This window comes from Orbicella faveolata, unplaced genomic scaffold (genome assembly GCF_042242905.1).
Source record: "Orbicella faveolata isolate gen_17 unplaced genomic scaffold, um_ofav_v1 contig_3, whole genome shotgun sequence".
Classification (NCBI taxonomy): Eukaryota; Metazoa; Cnidaria; class Anthozoa; order Scleractinia; family Merulinidae; genus Orbicella; species Orbicella faveolata.
The window spans coordinates 14,264,548-14,280,813 of NW_028301558.1; the positions used below are offsets into that span (position 1 = coordinate 14,264,548).

Below are 16,266 nucleotides of genomic sequence, written 5' to 3' on the forward strand. Positions count from 1 at the left end.
TAGATACGAACGAGATGAGCCTTGAGGTTTGAAACAGTCCGTTAGTTAGTAGTATGCAAATGCAACGAGATATTTTTATTTTTAGTTACAAAGGTAACTTGATACTTCTGTTTTTCACAAGGAGTAAATTCAATTAGAGGTCACGAATCGTCGCTTCTAGTTCTTAGGACATGTTTTAGAGGAGACGAGACTATTTAGATTTGAAACAGTTCTAACGTTTACAACAGTAAGTGCAGGTGACGACTGTTTTGTTCTTGTTGCATGCGAATATAACGAGATGTTTTCATTTTTTAGTTACAAAGTGTAATTTGACACTCTTGTTTCTCACAAGGGAGTAAATTCAATTAGAGCTGACGAATCGTCACCACTCTTTCCCACAAGATGATTGGTATCTTTAGTTACAAATGGTAACTTAACACTTTTGTTTTTTTATATTGGAGTAAATTTATTTCTGGACGGTTTTTACGTCTCTGCAGTAGCAGTTTATTTTTTTTTTTTTGATGGGCATTTTATGATATTCTTTTCAGTCCGATATTTTTAGAGGTAAAAAGTATCAAAACTGCTCAAATGTTCTTTGAAAACTGCGTGGCACCAAGTTAAAGTGCAGTTTAATTAAATCAGACTTTCAATGTGTCAGAGAGGCTCTTTCTTTCTATTTTCGGTGAAGTAGTGTTGTTGCGTTGTGTTGTGTAAAAAGGGTAACCTCACGACTTGTATAAAATGCGAAAAGTTCTCTTAACTTGAGTATTTTTGACCAAAAATTCCTCTTGGGGGTTGGAAGAGCTCTGTGATCGGTAAGTGAGGGAGTTATGCATGTGCACGTGTCTCACCAATCACAGTGTGGGTTGTATCAAAGAAAGAATCAAATAATAGCCTGTTAGAAAATAAGATGGTATCTACATTAATCTGGAGACGTGTCAGATTGCTGTAGTTTGTTCAACCAAACATTTTATGGCTTACTATTTAGTTATCTTATCATTGCCGATGTAACATCGTGTGTACATCATAAATTCCCAGTTTCTTTCTTGCTGTACATCGCAACCAAAAAAACTTGTCAAATTAACCAAATCATTACTGTAAAAAGTTTCATGAATGCTCCTATCTCCGACACTTTTAGTTCACAAACAAAATAATTCTTGCACGCCTCTCGTGCCTATGTTATGGGTTTTGATATTGATATTACCTAATTTGAACTGGTTTTGTGGAATATCAAAACTTAAAAACACTACGATCATTGCTGGAAACAGAATAAGACCGTGCTATTGCATGACGATGTTATAGCGGAGTTCCAGCGGCACGAAGGGCCGCCAAGCGGAGCCCCATACTCATATAGGAAAGAAAAGGAAACCCATGAGTTGATTTTCTCATGGTTATCATGGCTAGCGGTATTGCTCGTGGACGCGTACGCACGACAGCGACGACGGCGACGACTGAGTCGCGCAACATGGCGGCCATACTCCAAATAATAGGTTGACAGAGACATGCAGCCTTGGTTTGCCGTGTACTTCTTTGATATTGGACATCCAAAGTTATCGAAGTTATCGACATTCGAATTTATCAGTTATTGTTATCATCCATGTCATGATCAATTGACACCTGTCAAAACAAGGTATCCGCTGACCAGTATTATGTTACCTTATCGTGGGCTCAAGTTTACAACTCGCGTTACAAAACTCAAAACAAAATTATACCTTTTCCTGGGTTAGTTTGCTCTGAACAACCCGGCCCAGGAGCTACGCTTTTAGGCTGGTCTAAATCTATATATTAGCAGTAACCCATCGAGCCTAAATATTTTGGTTGTCACGTGATTGTCCGTACGTACCTTCGTCCGTACGCACCCTCCATGTAAATCAATGTGAAATGTCACTCTACAACAACCTAGTTCCCAAGGCTTTTCCTTTAGAGATCAGGAGGGGGAGGATTAGAGCATACATCTTTGATATTGGGTATCTATGTTATATTCAATTTATACCTGTCAAAACAAGGCATGCACTGACCAGTATCACTTGACCATATCGTAGGCTCGTTTTTAGAGCTCATTGAGGTGACGTGTTTTTTTAAGTTGACCACTGCCCAGGTACAGGTTTTCAATTGGATCCCAGGCTCAAGCAAGGTTAAATTGTTGTAATCAGGAGCTCTGCTTTTAGGCTTTGTTAACTCTATATATTACTTAAATTGGTTGTTGTTATAAATGAGTTGGAAAAATTATCCAGAATCAACACCAATCTGCCGTTTTTGCAGACTGCATGATGTTTAGCTGTCTGGCTGGGAACAGTTCCATGTAGTTCTAATAAACAAAGTCACTGATCGATTGTTAAAATCAGATCTCATAAAGTAGGCTTAATATCACATTTCCTAAGGTAAACCAAATTCTTAAAATGTTTTCTTTTTCGCTGTACATCACAACCAGACAAACTTGTTGGGTTAACCTTATCATAATTGTCAAGAGTCCACTGAGTGCTGCTACCTCCAGGGGCTTTTCATTCACAAAAAAATAACTCTTGTATTGACACGCTTGCACACTAACCCACTAAATTAAAAACAAAATTGGAAATATGGAGTCTCCGTGTTAATTTCTCTTACACGTAAAAGTAACTCAAACGTTGATTGTTCATGCAATTCTTACAATCGCAAAATACCATGCAGATAACTGAGGCAGTACCACTTGCATTTATTTCCATTTTTTTTATTGACCTTTCAGCTGCAACATTTTATGAATTTCTGACCAAAGAATCTTAGGTATATTATTGGCCGTGTAAAATTATGATTTGCAACAATCTGGATTAGGGAAGACCTCATTCAAATTGTTTCTCTGATCATAAATCACTTCTACAACATCAGTCTGCTTATCAAAATTCAGGTACAATCATTTAACCTCACCTTGATAGGGAAAAACTGCATTCAAATCTTATTTCAAAACACAGTTACAGTAATATATACAACTACAAAACTAGTTTCGTCCATGACCTCTTAATTTGGTCTCCATAACAGATTTAAATCCAAGGTGACCTTATGTAACCATGCATGAAATATAAACCTTGATACCACAAGTTAAATTATAACTAATTTGCATTTTGTTTTTCAGTCTACTTATTTATTTATTTATTTATTTATTTATTTATTTATTTATTTATTTACTGGTTTATTTCTATCTTGTTATTATTATTTCTATCTGGTTATATTATTGTTGGTTGTTATTATTTGGTATCAAGTTATATTTTTCATGCATGGTTACATGAAGTCATCCAGAATTCAAATCTTTACTGGTGACCACCTGAAGAGGTCACAGACATAACAAGTCTTGAAGTCGCATATACTATGTAACTATGTATCAAAGGAAAATTCAAACGAAGCTTTCCCCAATTCAAGATGCTGTTCAGTAATCATACTTTCTTGCTTTACAAGTAGAACTTTATGAAGGAGGCTATTACGCATGGTTTATATGCCTCAACAACAAGGCAATGCTTGGTTTAAGTGAGTGGCAGAATCGTCCATAGAGGGGCGAAGCCATATTTTTCTATGTTAGTTTTCTTCCTTAATTAATGACTAGAGCAGGGCTTGATTGATGATTGCCGTAATTCTCATCACTGGTTTGATTGATAAGGGACTGGCACCGTAAGGAGAAACCAGTGGTTGAACACTTGGCCATCTCAGTCACATTTGTCCAACTGTATAAATGCCACATGCTCAACAACCATTTTTTGAAAACAAGTACTTGTTCCTTCAATCACTGATCTCCATTGCTTTCCAATTCTAACAGTTTGGAAGTGATTACGTCTACTGCATTTAGTGTTGGTGAGTTAGGAAACAAGTCAAAAACAGCTTGGCGTCTTCTAAGGATTGCGTTAGACTGGGATCCAGTGGAATAGAACCTACAAAGAAGGAAAAAACTATTTTTTCAAGAGCTGAAAGCAAGATATAGCTAGAAGACTCTCCTCTGCGAAAACTGACTGATTTCAATGTCAAATTGAACACATCACATCAGTGAGAATTGTCTGTAATTTGCAATGACCCCTTGTGATAAGCTTGACACAACAAAGAATTTGGTTGACATTCCTTAAGCTTCCAGCAAATGAGACCTTTGCATTTCCAAACAATATACTTCCCTGCTTGTTTTTTTTTAACACTAATATAGACAAGTGTAATAAATGGTGAAAAGACCATTTTCCATGAAACATGATCTTGATTGCCCCTTACCCCTGTATCCCCCTTCCTGTGTAGTCACTGATGTTAGTAAGTATTTTTACCTAAAAATGGAGCATTGCAGCTCTTTGCCAAAGCTTCACCTCCTCCTTTTGAAACAAATTTGTACATTTCTAAAGGAAAGAAAGTGAAATATTATTTCATACTATGAACTAGATGAAGGCACACTATAACAGTCAAAAATACAACAAGTCATAGTGTATTAAATATTCTTTTTAAATCATAAAAAGGAAAAGCCTCCTCCACACATGCATTTTGCGTGGACTTGTCTGGCAATGTTTCCTCGATCCCAAATACTGTAGGTGTGCAGTGAAAAGACTTAAAACCCTGACCCTATTTAGGGATGAAGCAAAAGAAACTGATACCCTGTTTAAGGCCCGATCCAAGAAAAATGACATCCAATTCAAGGGAAAAAAAAACTATGAATGGCACCAACAGGTCAACTGTATTTCACTTCTGTGACACTGGAAGTTTAAAAGCATCAAGTGTAGAACTTGTTTTCTGTTTAGCCGGGCATTTACGCATTGCAATATTAGCGGACACAATTTAGGTAGGTAACCTGTCTAAGGATCACACCGTGAATGCAATTAATGTCAACAGGGGCAAAAATGATACCCTATTTTAAGGATTGAGAACCTCAAAAGCTATATCCTATCCCATGACACAAACCTATATAGCCCATATATGGGAGTACCACTTTCAGTGTTTCCTGCAAAGAGCATCTGTATTAGGAGGCTAACACTTACATTACAAATGAGGACAGACAAATTCACTCATGTTCTCCACCACTCTAGGATTGGGATTTTAGTTTTCTTGCGGAATGTTAGTTCTGTCCTGACGTCAGACACTGCCACACCCTGAGAAACAACAGGAATGTCATTGAAAAATCCATCAATATATTACATACTAGTTCATTCTGGTAAATTTCTTGCAAATCTTTTATTAAGCAATTGAAGATGGAGAGTTATACCATGCCCAGGAACAACTGCTGATATTTTTCTTTCATTGAGAACAAAAGGGAAAAAATGAGGGTTAAAAGTTCAGAACTGGAGACCAATTTTGCCAATCAACTGATACTAAACTAATCTTAGGTTTTGGCCAAACAATGATTAGGCTCGATTTCACCTGAATATTGATTGACTATTAAAAGGCTAGTAAATGTCTAAGTGAAAAGCTGGCCTTTCCTCAATGCTCTTACGGCTAAATTAACAATGTATTAGTCACAACAGACACAAATTAAGCAAGTGTAAACTTTCCGAAATCAGAATAAACCTTACTAATAATTGACAGCATTTAATTATAGAACGGTTATTATAAAATAATATACTTTAATATGCATACCTGAGGAGTAGTGACAAAAATTGCTCCATCTGGATTGTAATGTCACAGATTTTCTACTAACTGTAATCATTTATGTGCTCATCAGATGTTCCTGGATTGAACAAAACCAATCTTAGAACAGAGCAATAATGATAGGATTACACTGCATACTGTAAAATGAATGTGCATGATTGTACTATCAGCAAAGTTAAGAGTATATCTGCTCTGACTCCAACTCCAGTCTCCCAGTATGCAGTATTGTATTCCCTTAAATGTCCTTAATGGGGAGCTGGCCTACTGGTGGATATCCCCTCGTATCCCTGTATTTTTGCAGTTCAGGTTGGCCAGCAACTTGTTAGTACTCATTTCTCCTCCTATGTGATGAAAGGCATTGCCAGTCAAGTCTCTCGCCTAAAAATGCAGTACAAAGACCCATGACCTAACACAACAGTACATCACAAGCCTCTGAAAATAACATTTTACACAGTCGTCATACCTGGAGGTGTATCAATAAGCTGGTAATCCAGGTCACCCCAACATACATCTGATAGAAACTGCTTGATCATTGCTAAAAAAACAAACAAACCGGTAACTGTCACTTGAGAACTCAAGAAAGTCTGTAGGAACATCAAAATGTTTGTAGCACTCTACAGAATTTGCTCCATTTTAGAAATCATTAATATAAGTGCATTGCAGACAGTGGTGCTCTGGCCTGGAACAAAGTTGTTTTAAAATAGTAGTAAAACATTTTGCTGATTTCGAACATTTTCCTTTCATTCAAAAGCCCAGAAAAACCACAGTATTTCCGAAAGAATTTGCATAACTTTGTACAAATAGTTACACTGTGGATCCAGTGGTGACCAGCTGGGGGTGTCACATAAAATTTTTTTTTGAAGACATGATTTATCATCGCAGTTATGCACACAACTTAAGCAGTTGTGAAATTAAAGCCTGAAAAAAAAAAATCAGGCTTGAATGGGATTTGAACCCATGACATCTGCAATACCAGTGCAGTGATCTACCAACTGAGCTATTTAACTGTATTTTGAGAAATTTTGTAATATATATCAACTAGACATAATACTGCCCCCAAAAAAGAAAATTAAGTATTGTTTGCTCATTTCACAAAAAATTACTCAATATGTGGTGGCATAGCTCCTTGAAGTGATTTCAGTAGTCAGTTTCATTGATGATGAGACACTCAGATCTAGCTTTGATTAACAAGCTTGAACAGGTCAAGGTAAGTCAAAAAATATGTAAGTGAAGAGCATAAATGAATAAATACCATTTTTCTTAGGTCCTCTCCACACAACGGCATCATCTCTTATTTAATAACAAGAAACCAATTGACATAACAGCCAGTCGTTGGTCCTTGTCTGTGTAAACTGGAACCAAACTAAAAAGAAAGGTTCAGGTGATCTTTAGAAAATACTTATAGTAAACACCCTTGGCAAAAAACATAGGCAAGTTATGATGTCAATAACATATCAGCTGATCTTATAATAAAAAAAATTAGAAAGTGAAGTATGTATATGAAAAGTATGATAATTAAAACACACATCTGATGCATTTATACTGCAGATAATCTAAATTCTACGAAATAAGAAACTTCCCAAGATCAAGCAAGTTCACCCACAAAAGTTCCAAAGAAGTGGGGTAGTGGTCCCTGACAGACCAGCACTCCATGCAGGAGAAGCCGCAACACTTCAAATCAGTTTCTTGGTATCAAACTGGATATAAGGAATTCTCCTGTACTGAGCCACTAAAGGTCATAGACACTCTTTTACTGTTACACATCAAACACAAGTGTGAGAGTTGTATACAGTATATATGCATGATTTAGTTAATATTGGCTCCCACGGAATGGCTTCAGAAGATGATCCTTTATATTATGACTTACCCAGCAGAACACTATTATATATCTTTTCCCTCTACATTCATCATCCTTGGAATACTTGGTCCACATATGTCAACATCCAGTATGCCAAGCTGGAAGATAAAGAGATAACACAAAGATTAGCCATTTATTGTGATCAAGGTAGTACGGCAGCCTGTAACAATACATTCTTGAAGACACTTCTTTGCTACCAGTGGCAGATCCACAGATTTTCACTGGGGTGACTCTGGGGTAAGGGGGAGAAAGACAGAAGGTGCTGAGGGGAAGGCAAAGTGAACATTTTTTAATCCAAGACAGGATCTTTCCCTTAAATGTCACCAGTTCACACATCATGTGGCCAATACTATAAATCTTCTGATAACAGATCTCGCTCCCAAACGTAAAACACAAAATCAAGACCTATCCCAAACGTAGAAAATCATCCAATAAAGCTTCCCCCCCTTGCAACCCCTCCCACTGCATATGAATCAATGACTTAGGGACATTCGCCCTAATTGTTTCTGCACGTCCTTACTGTGTGCGCAAATTCACACATCATGTTATGCATGAGAGCACACACTAAGTAATAAAATGAATAGGCTGCGTAGACCCTTTCCCTCCCCTTCTATGGCCTGTAATGCAGGCTATAAAATGAACAATGATAGGGCAGAAGGCTATTGCTATAGCTTTGGCTGGTTTTAATGATCTTGGATGTTTGGTGACCCCTACTTTTCTTTCCAGAAACAGATTTTATTAACAAATATCTCCACATTGTCCAAAAATGAACAAAAAATGAATGTGGGAAGTTAAAAAAAATTTAAGATTTCTGTCCACAGGACATCGAATCCTGCCATCTTGTGGCTGCCAGGTCCATGAAACTATGGTCGCTAAATGCGAACTTCTTCATTAAGGAACCTCGCCAGTTGACTAAATTCACTTAATAGGTCCCCTTAAGGTGATTCCTCACATTTGCATCGTGCATCCTTACTGCGCATAATTTATGGCGTCAGTTAGCGTATGCTCGTACACGTGCATCTTGAAAACATGATGGATTGCCTTGATATTGAGTTCTGTCAGTTGAAAAATGGCTATAGCTCACTAACGAGCACGGGGACCCACCTTTTTTTCCAGTCATTGTAATCAACTAATCATAAGCTTTGCATGAGAAAAGACTGAACTAATTTCTATCACTGAAAATTGAATAAATAAAGAAAATAGCAGATACACTGTGGTCTTTTCTATTTTGCAGTTTGGTAACCATATCAAGAAATTTGGTTCATTTTTTTAAATCTAGGATTTAGCTTTCTGTCTGAATCAAACTTAAAATGCTTATTTGTGTCTGACGCAATGTATTGACTGTAGTTTAATGCGTGTTCTCGTGAGTCTGGACTCACAAAGATTTTACTATTACTGGGAATGTGTTCTTATAACAAGCATTGAATAATGCCAAAATGGGGCGTTTTCAATGCTTCGCTACTCCTTAATGAACATGGGCACCCCCCATTTTTATTTCAAAATTGAAGTTCTCATATGATAAATATTCAGTAGACAAAGTTTGAACAAAATTCTATTGTCACTTTTATTTCAGAGGAATTACCTTAAACAACATTTGGCAGAAAACATTTCACTTCAAAGATCTAATTGCAATATTTTGGGCTTACAGACATTGTGGCCTTATTCGCTAACGAAGCCCGATTATTTCAGATTTCGGGTGTTCTTCTGGGGATGTTCTCTCCAAAACGAAGTCGGTGACGCCCCATTTTTTTACATTTCGCACGACCGTCCTTAATACGGGTAAATGTAGAAATGTAAACCATAAGTCAACAGAACGCAAAGATTTCAGCTTACCTTCTTTCCTTTGTCGTAAAGGGTCCACGCTATCTGTGTCGTAAACAGTACTTTTACCAACTCCTCCTTTACCAGACAAAACAAGAATCACGTGCTTGATAGATTTTAACACTTCTTCAAGAGTTTGCTCCGACTGACCTGAAATTTACGAACAAAAAGCACATTGTATAAGTGAGAATTACTCGGACTCTGGAGAGACAGGACAATTCTAACAACGTCGTTAAGCATGCAAATAATATATTAAGCCTTTCCGTGTAGGAGGCTGGAGTTTCATTCGAAAAAAATAACAAAAAAGGACTTATACTTCTGCTTACATGTAGTCTTACTTTAAAGAAAAAATAATGTATACACCCTTAATGCAAACAGCAATTTTTTAAGTAACACATTCGTTGCACGACAGTACTCACCGTCCGCCATCTTGAATTTGAGAAGGAAACTGCTGGTCATCCTCGCGTACAGTCGGCTCAAGAAGCTTTCCCGCTGCTCTGTAGGCCCGCTCTGTAGCTGAAAAGAAAGGTCATCCTGGGACACCCAGGGGCAGTTAGTCGACGCGACATTTTCGGACGACGCGATATTTTCGGGCGAGAGTTTACATCAAGACGTAAAATTTCGCCCGAAAATATGGCGTCGTCCCGACTAACTGCCCCTGGGTCTCCGAGGTGGCCTGAAATGTCAGTCATCTTCCACCATCCAGCCTAATCGCCCGGGGATTAAGCTGAGGGTGGGAGATGACTGACATTTCAGGCTACTGAAAGATATGTTCAAAACCACAAATGAAATCAGGGACCGCGAGGGAGGAGGAAGGGCTTTAGCCCTACCACTTACTTGCTTGTGTTGAGTTTTTTGGGCTCCAGTCCATATGACATGGATAACGTACGAATTTTGCTATTGGAAAGTAACAAAACGGCGGAACAGTGACCCCTTCTGGAATAACTACATCCCACGAGTCATTTAAATTTTTTCGCTATAAACACAAGCCTTAGGCATGTGTGTATATCGAGAGAATACAAGTGTCTCGTGGGATATTCCGTGGTATACCACTCGAAAGCGACAGACAGTGCTCGACTTGCCGAAATAGTCGGATTACCGAAGAAGTTCGAAAAAGTACGATTTTTCTAGAGGTTACCGAAGGCCACCGAAGATGCTGTATTTGCTGAATTAGTCGGATTTCCGAAGATGGTCTTCTTTGACAGTAAATCGATTTTCCGAACCAGTCGGATTTCCGAAGATATTCGTCCGCACATACTCGACTTGCGGAATATTGGATTTCCGAAGATTTTCGACACTGTTCGTTTTATTTGCCGAATTAGTCGAATCTCCGAAGATTGTCTTCTTTGGGAGTACTCGATTTTTCCGAATTACTCGGATTTTCGCATAGGCTACCGAAGATGTTCTCTTTGCCGAATTAGTCGGATTTCCAAAGATTGCCTTCTTCGACAATGTTCGATATTCCATATATGTCGTATTTCCGAAGATATTCTGCATATGCTTTGACAGTGCTCGATTTGTCGAATTAGTCGAATTTCCGAAGATGTTCAACAGTGTTCGATTTTCCCGGAGGTTATCAAAGATTGCCGAAGATGATGCTCTTCAGTTTACGCCTAACCAGTAGGCGGATTTCCAAAGGTTAACTTCTTCGACAGTGCTCGATTTACCGAAGGTTACCCAAGATGTCCGAAGTTTTCCGAAGGTCACAAAAGATCGAACGAGTAAATAATGAATGATACCGTGAGTGAGTTCCTGTCTTCATTTCCAGTTCTGCAATGCGTTTAGGCACACTTCGAAGGATGCAAACACCCATGACAAACCTTCGATTGAGTCTGGAATAAACGTGGCCTAAGCCCAACCAAAAGTTAGAAATAGTCATAGAGAGCTTTTTTCACGCATGCCAAGACTCTACAGCCCTAAATTGCTTGACATAGCCCCATACAGGCCTATATAGCTCTACATAACAATACATTTTCATACAATTGAGCTGATATAGCCCTACGGAGAGCCCTACATCTTCCTGATAGTAACACAAAATCCTTAGTAAACTCATATAACCATATATAACCAAACTTTAAGCTTGATTAACACTCCAGATAAAACTTTAAAGTACAATATCATTCAAAACCTGCTTACAAAGTCCTACAGAACCATACATAATTAGATATTCCCCATTGTTTTACATAGTCCAACCTAGAATTACATATAGGTTATTGACTAAGCGTAAGGTCAAGAGGGCTGGATATTAGCCAAGTTCTTTGTTCGTTGAGGCCAGGAAATCACACAAGCTTCGTCGTAGAGAACATCGCAAGGACGCAGCAAGCAACTTTTTTCTGTCTTATGTAATTTACAACAAGTCAATAAACTGTTTAGAAACAACAAAAGAAAATAATTAGTAACTTAACTACAACCCCACAAATTTTAGCGTAACTTCAGCACTATCCATAAATTTTCTTTTCATGAAGAAGTTCTTCTCATTCTCGATTAACCCAATAACTGAATATTTCTTCTTTGTGCAGAAAATAGAAAGACAACGTGCAAACGCTGCCTAAGCACACTTGTCCACTTTAATGTAAAAAAGACTCCAAACCAGTCTTTATCCATGGCATGCATTGGGTGAAGCATTAATAATTCAACATACAAACTACTCCTGACCTTATCAGTGCTTCTAGAGGTAAAAAATGTAATATCAGTTCAATATATAGCCAATGACATTGTTGTTGTATAGGAACATTAATTGCTTAAAGCTCAAAAAGTTAAACAGGAAATAGATGTTCATCTGCTCCATTCGAGGGTGATCATACAATCACATAGTGTCCACATTTCTTCCTTCCTCCAAATTACTGATAACAACCAACTAGCCCTCGAAAAACCCGGATCAAGTGTTTATTAATTCTTTTAGAATTTTGACTGCAGAAAACAAAAAAACAAAAAACAAAAAAACAGAAACGACAGCCTGCAAACCCAGCTTGAAATACAGACACTGACCTCGGGGGGTCCATATGAGGACATATGAAGTCAGAAGCGCTGAGGCAGTACAGGCCCGGTCAGAAATCAACCACCCTATTCCGACACTCCATCCAGACTCATGCTTCCGGTGGATTGTCGCATGGTACTCATGATACCTGCGTGCTGTGTCCAACAGGATAGGTTTCCAACTTGCGAGCACGGAATGACTAGTCGACCTCTCGACTGCTACCACCCCTCTGGACGTGAAAGTAAAACAAGCACTAAGAGGAGCGCACGAAACTCTCCACCCAGCTTAGGAATGCGTGATTGCCTTCTGCGATCATTCCGATTTCAAAATGGACGTTTTATTAGCTTGTTCTAGCACTGATCTCGGATTTTTCTAAGAAACCGGAGTCGTTACCTGTGTCCTTATTTACTTATCCTATCATTACCAGAATTGTCCTCAGCCGGGTTGCTCTCAGGACTGAAATACTTTTCCGCATTCCATCTTACTGGATTTTTCTAAGAAACAAGTCGATACCTCTGTCCTTAATAACTTATCCTATCGTTACCAGAATTTTCCATAGTCGGGTTGCTCTCAGGAAAGACTTTGCCGCTTTCCATCCCACTGTCCGAGGCATTTCACCGGCCAGAAATCACTTGAGTTTTTCCACAGTATGGATCCTTATAAGCCACAACTGAACCAGGCTGATGATCAGTAGACTGCCGCGGTTGCGACACCGATATGCATGTCATGTACGTACTGCACAGTAATCAGCGCTTCAAGGACTAATCTAGAGAAAAGTAGGTGTTTAGATTAGTAATTCACAAAGGAAAACTACGTTTAAACGTTTTATAATTACATGCTGTCTTCGGTATCTTCGTGTCTTATCACAAAGAGTTTTTATGAAAATTGAAGCTTATTTACGAAGAGTGTAAGGGTAAATATATGTGTATATTTGCGAGAGTCGCCCTCTTGGATAAAGTAACTGCTTTCCATACACTCGGGTTCTAACTCAAGCATTTTAATATAATTTTCAGATCATTGTTCCACGGTAGTGGTGTTGAAGCTTTTCTAGGAAAATTAAACAACGAGTTTTTGCTGGTATTCTGAATTGTTGTGGAGCCCGAAAGTCACTGAGAGTTACTTTCTTAACTAAGAGACTGCTTAGTCTTTGAAATATCATATGACCAAAAAATCTTCAGAAATGCCATTAGAATAAAGTTCAATCTATTTGCTGATTATATAGAATGAGAAATTCTTACTTACCTTTAAGAAGGCTTTTTCCACTGCCCTGCCTCTCTTATCTGTCTCCGCATACTTCAACATAGTGACTGTATCTAAATGTCCCACCGGTGAAGAAGGAATTAACGCGGATTGCATCGTTCAGCATCGATTATTCTGTTTGTCGGTTGCTACTAAAGATTACTACAGTACAGTTCTGAAATGTCCGAAGTGGTGAGCACCACAGAGCCCAGCGATGCTTGAATCAAACCGTTAGAAGGAATGTTGCCACCTTGTGAAGCGAACTTTCCGTCTCAAAGCTTCAAGAAACTCAGGTTCACGTGAAATGAAATGCTCAATGTTTAAATAAAACTCGCTGTATCCTTTTAAAGCTTCGCTCGCATTGCAAAAAGTCAGCAAACCTGACGCGAAGTGGATACAGCTCAAACTGAACTAAACATCGGTTGAGAAATTTGAAAATGAAATTTGGCTAAGGTGCGCATGGACAAAGGAAACTGCGTCGTTAAGTTTGAAGTTCGTTATTAAATGTGTGAATTTCTCGCGCATAGCAAGGAATTAATAATAAGTTTTGTAACGTATCAAATCAGTGCGTTTAAGTTTTCATTGCATCATTTACATAACAGGCAAAGTGTTACTTCAGAGACCACTGATTGCCTCTTAATTCCCTTGGCGTTAGTTTCTAACCATACTGGTACATTTTTCATCTCGCTTTTGACCGCATTACGTTATGTTGACTTTAAAAGCGCGGGAAAACGGGGCTTTGGATCCGTGGCGTTGCCACAAGTGTTAGACTCACGTGGTCGCGTAGGAAGATACCGCGAAGCCACGAAATCAAATCGCTCTACATAATAAATAATAAATAATAATAATAATAAATAAATATTTATATAGCGCCTATCCATGCCTGCTCTAGGCGCTGTACAATTCGCCAAAATGAGCTGTACTAATCTTAATAATTAAAAATGTACATTTAAGAAAGTAATAGAAAGTAAAAATCGCTAAGAATAATAAGTTTTCTTAAAAAGATGAGTTTTGAGTTTAGATTTAAAAAAACTTAGATTGTCACATGAGCGGATAGAAACAGGTAGACTGTTCCAGAGTTCAGGAGCGGAAACAGCAAAAGCTCGAGAACCATATGTCTTCAGGTGAAAATTCGTGGGGTTAAGAAGTAATAAGTGTGATGATCGGAGGATTCTGGAAGGTTGGAAGTACGCTACTAGATCTTGAATGTAGACAGGAGATTGTTAATGAAGAGCCTTAAAGGTAAGTAACATAATCTTGAATTTAATGCGTTCAGAAACAGGAAGCCAGTGTAATTCTTTCAGTATTGGAGTGAGGTGGTCGTACTTTCGGGAACAGGTGATAAGTCGGGCAGCGGCGTTCTGAACAGACTGGAGCTTTTTTAAAGCACACTTCGGTACATTGTACAAAAGAGAGTTGCAGTGGTCGAGTTTCGGCCAAAGGGATTTGATATATCACGAAACAAGGAGACAGACACTTTCTTAACTACGATTAAGCGGTTAAATCTGATTTGAATATTGAAACCATTAATAATTTGAGAACCCTGCCTTCTAACGGGTTTTCCAAAAGACTATTTTAAGACACGAGGTACATAAAAATAATTTTTAATGCCATGATCCACGCAAAATACGATCAATCATAATCAATGGGTGATCAAACACTCCCTTAACGCTTTCCTCCTATCCGCAGAAATCGACGGACGTTTCCGACTTGACCATCCGTTCGGATGTCGTAACACCGAAGTTCATGGTCCTTTGTTGATTATTCTGTCATTCAAGAGTCGTTATCCTTCGGTTTCGGAGAGTACTAAGAAGGCCGAAAACCTCTCAATGCATAATTGTCAAACCCCCAAAAACTATTTTTTACTTAGAATACGATACTCTATAACATTTCAGAAATATCAACAATACTGTAAATCTTAAAAGAATAGGCTTTGTCAATAATTTAACTATAAAACATTGCGATAAGACAGAAGTTAACACCATCACGGTTAAAAACTCTAAAAACTGTAAAAAAACTCTAAAAAGCGACGACGTTTCGACGTTTACTCAACGTCATTTTCAAGTCAAAATGAATAAGAAAACGTTATTTGAATATAAATGTACAAAACAAATCCTTAGAGACTTCAATAAAACACTATTAAACTTGAAAATGACGTTGAGTAAACGTCGAAACGTCGTCGCTTTTCAGAGTTTTTTACAGTTTTTAGAGTTTTTAACCGTGATGGTTTTAACTTTTGTCTTATCGCAATGTTTTATAGTTAAATTACTGTAAATCTTGCATGTGAATACACGAGTTGCGTTCAGAGGGTGCGCACGTTTGATTACTTTTGTTTCCTTGTAATTTAAACTAACTCCATATTTATTTATTGTTGGAGATAATTTGCCCGCGTAGGACAAACTTAAAGCTAGTACCTGAACCTTCGCCTCCTTAACCCAGCGGTCGAGACAAGAACCCATGTCATAGTATCAAGGTCACAAAGTCAATGTGAACTCATTAACGCTAAAATTGGCAGAATATCCTTCTTAGATTGAGAAAAATTGAAAGTTAACTAACTGGAGATAATATAATAGGGAGCTTAGGCAAACCACGGCGACGACGTCAACGAGAACATCGTAACCAAACAAACTTGTTGGATTAACCTTCTCATAACTGTTAAGAGTCCACTGAGTGTTGCTACCTCCAGGGGCTTCTAATTCCCAAAAAATAACTCTTGCACGCCTCGCGTGCCTATGTTTACATATAGTTAAGACGCTGCGCAGTGTCTACTATTCTCGACCTAAAAGTCCCGGGAACTAGCGATCGGCTTGGTCGC

At 38.2% G+C, this 16,266-nt stretch overlaps 1 pseudogene across 1 annotated transcript; it reads right to left on the reverse strand.

The window, feature by feature from the left end:
* Window positions 1–2,651: 2,651 nt before the first annotated feature.
* Window positions 2,652–10,487, reverse strand: LOC149106528 (cytosolic Fe-S cluster assembly factor NUBP2 homolog; annotated as a pseudogene). Its single transcript, XR_016209883.1, has 9 exons — window positions 9,655–10,487; window positions 9,248–9,385; window positions 7,424–7,512; window positions 6,809–6,919; window positions 6,020–6,091; window positions 5,545–5,635; window positions 4,944–5,060; window positions 4,248–4,316; window positions 2,652–3,872 (listed from the first exon to the last, which is right to left on the reverse strand). The product of XR_016209883.1 is annotated as a cytosolic Fe-S cluster assembly factor NUBP2 homolog (transcript).
* Between the last annotated feature and the right edge of the window lie 5,779 nt (window positions 10,488–16,266).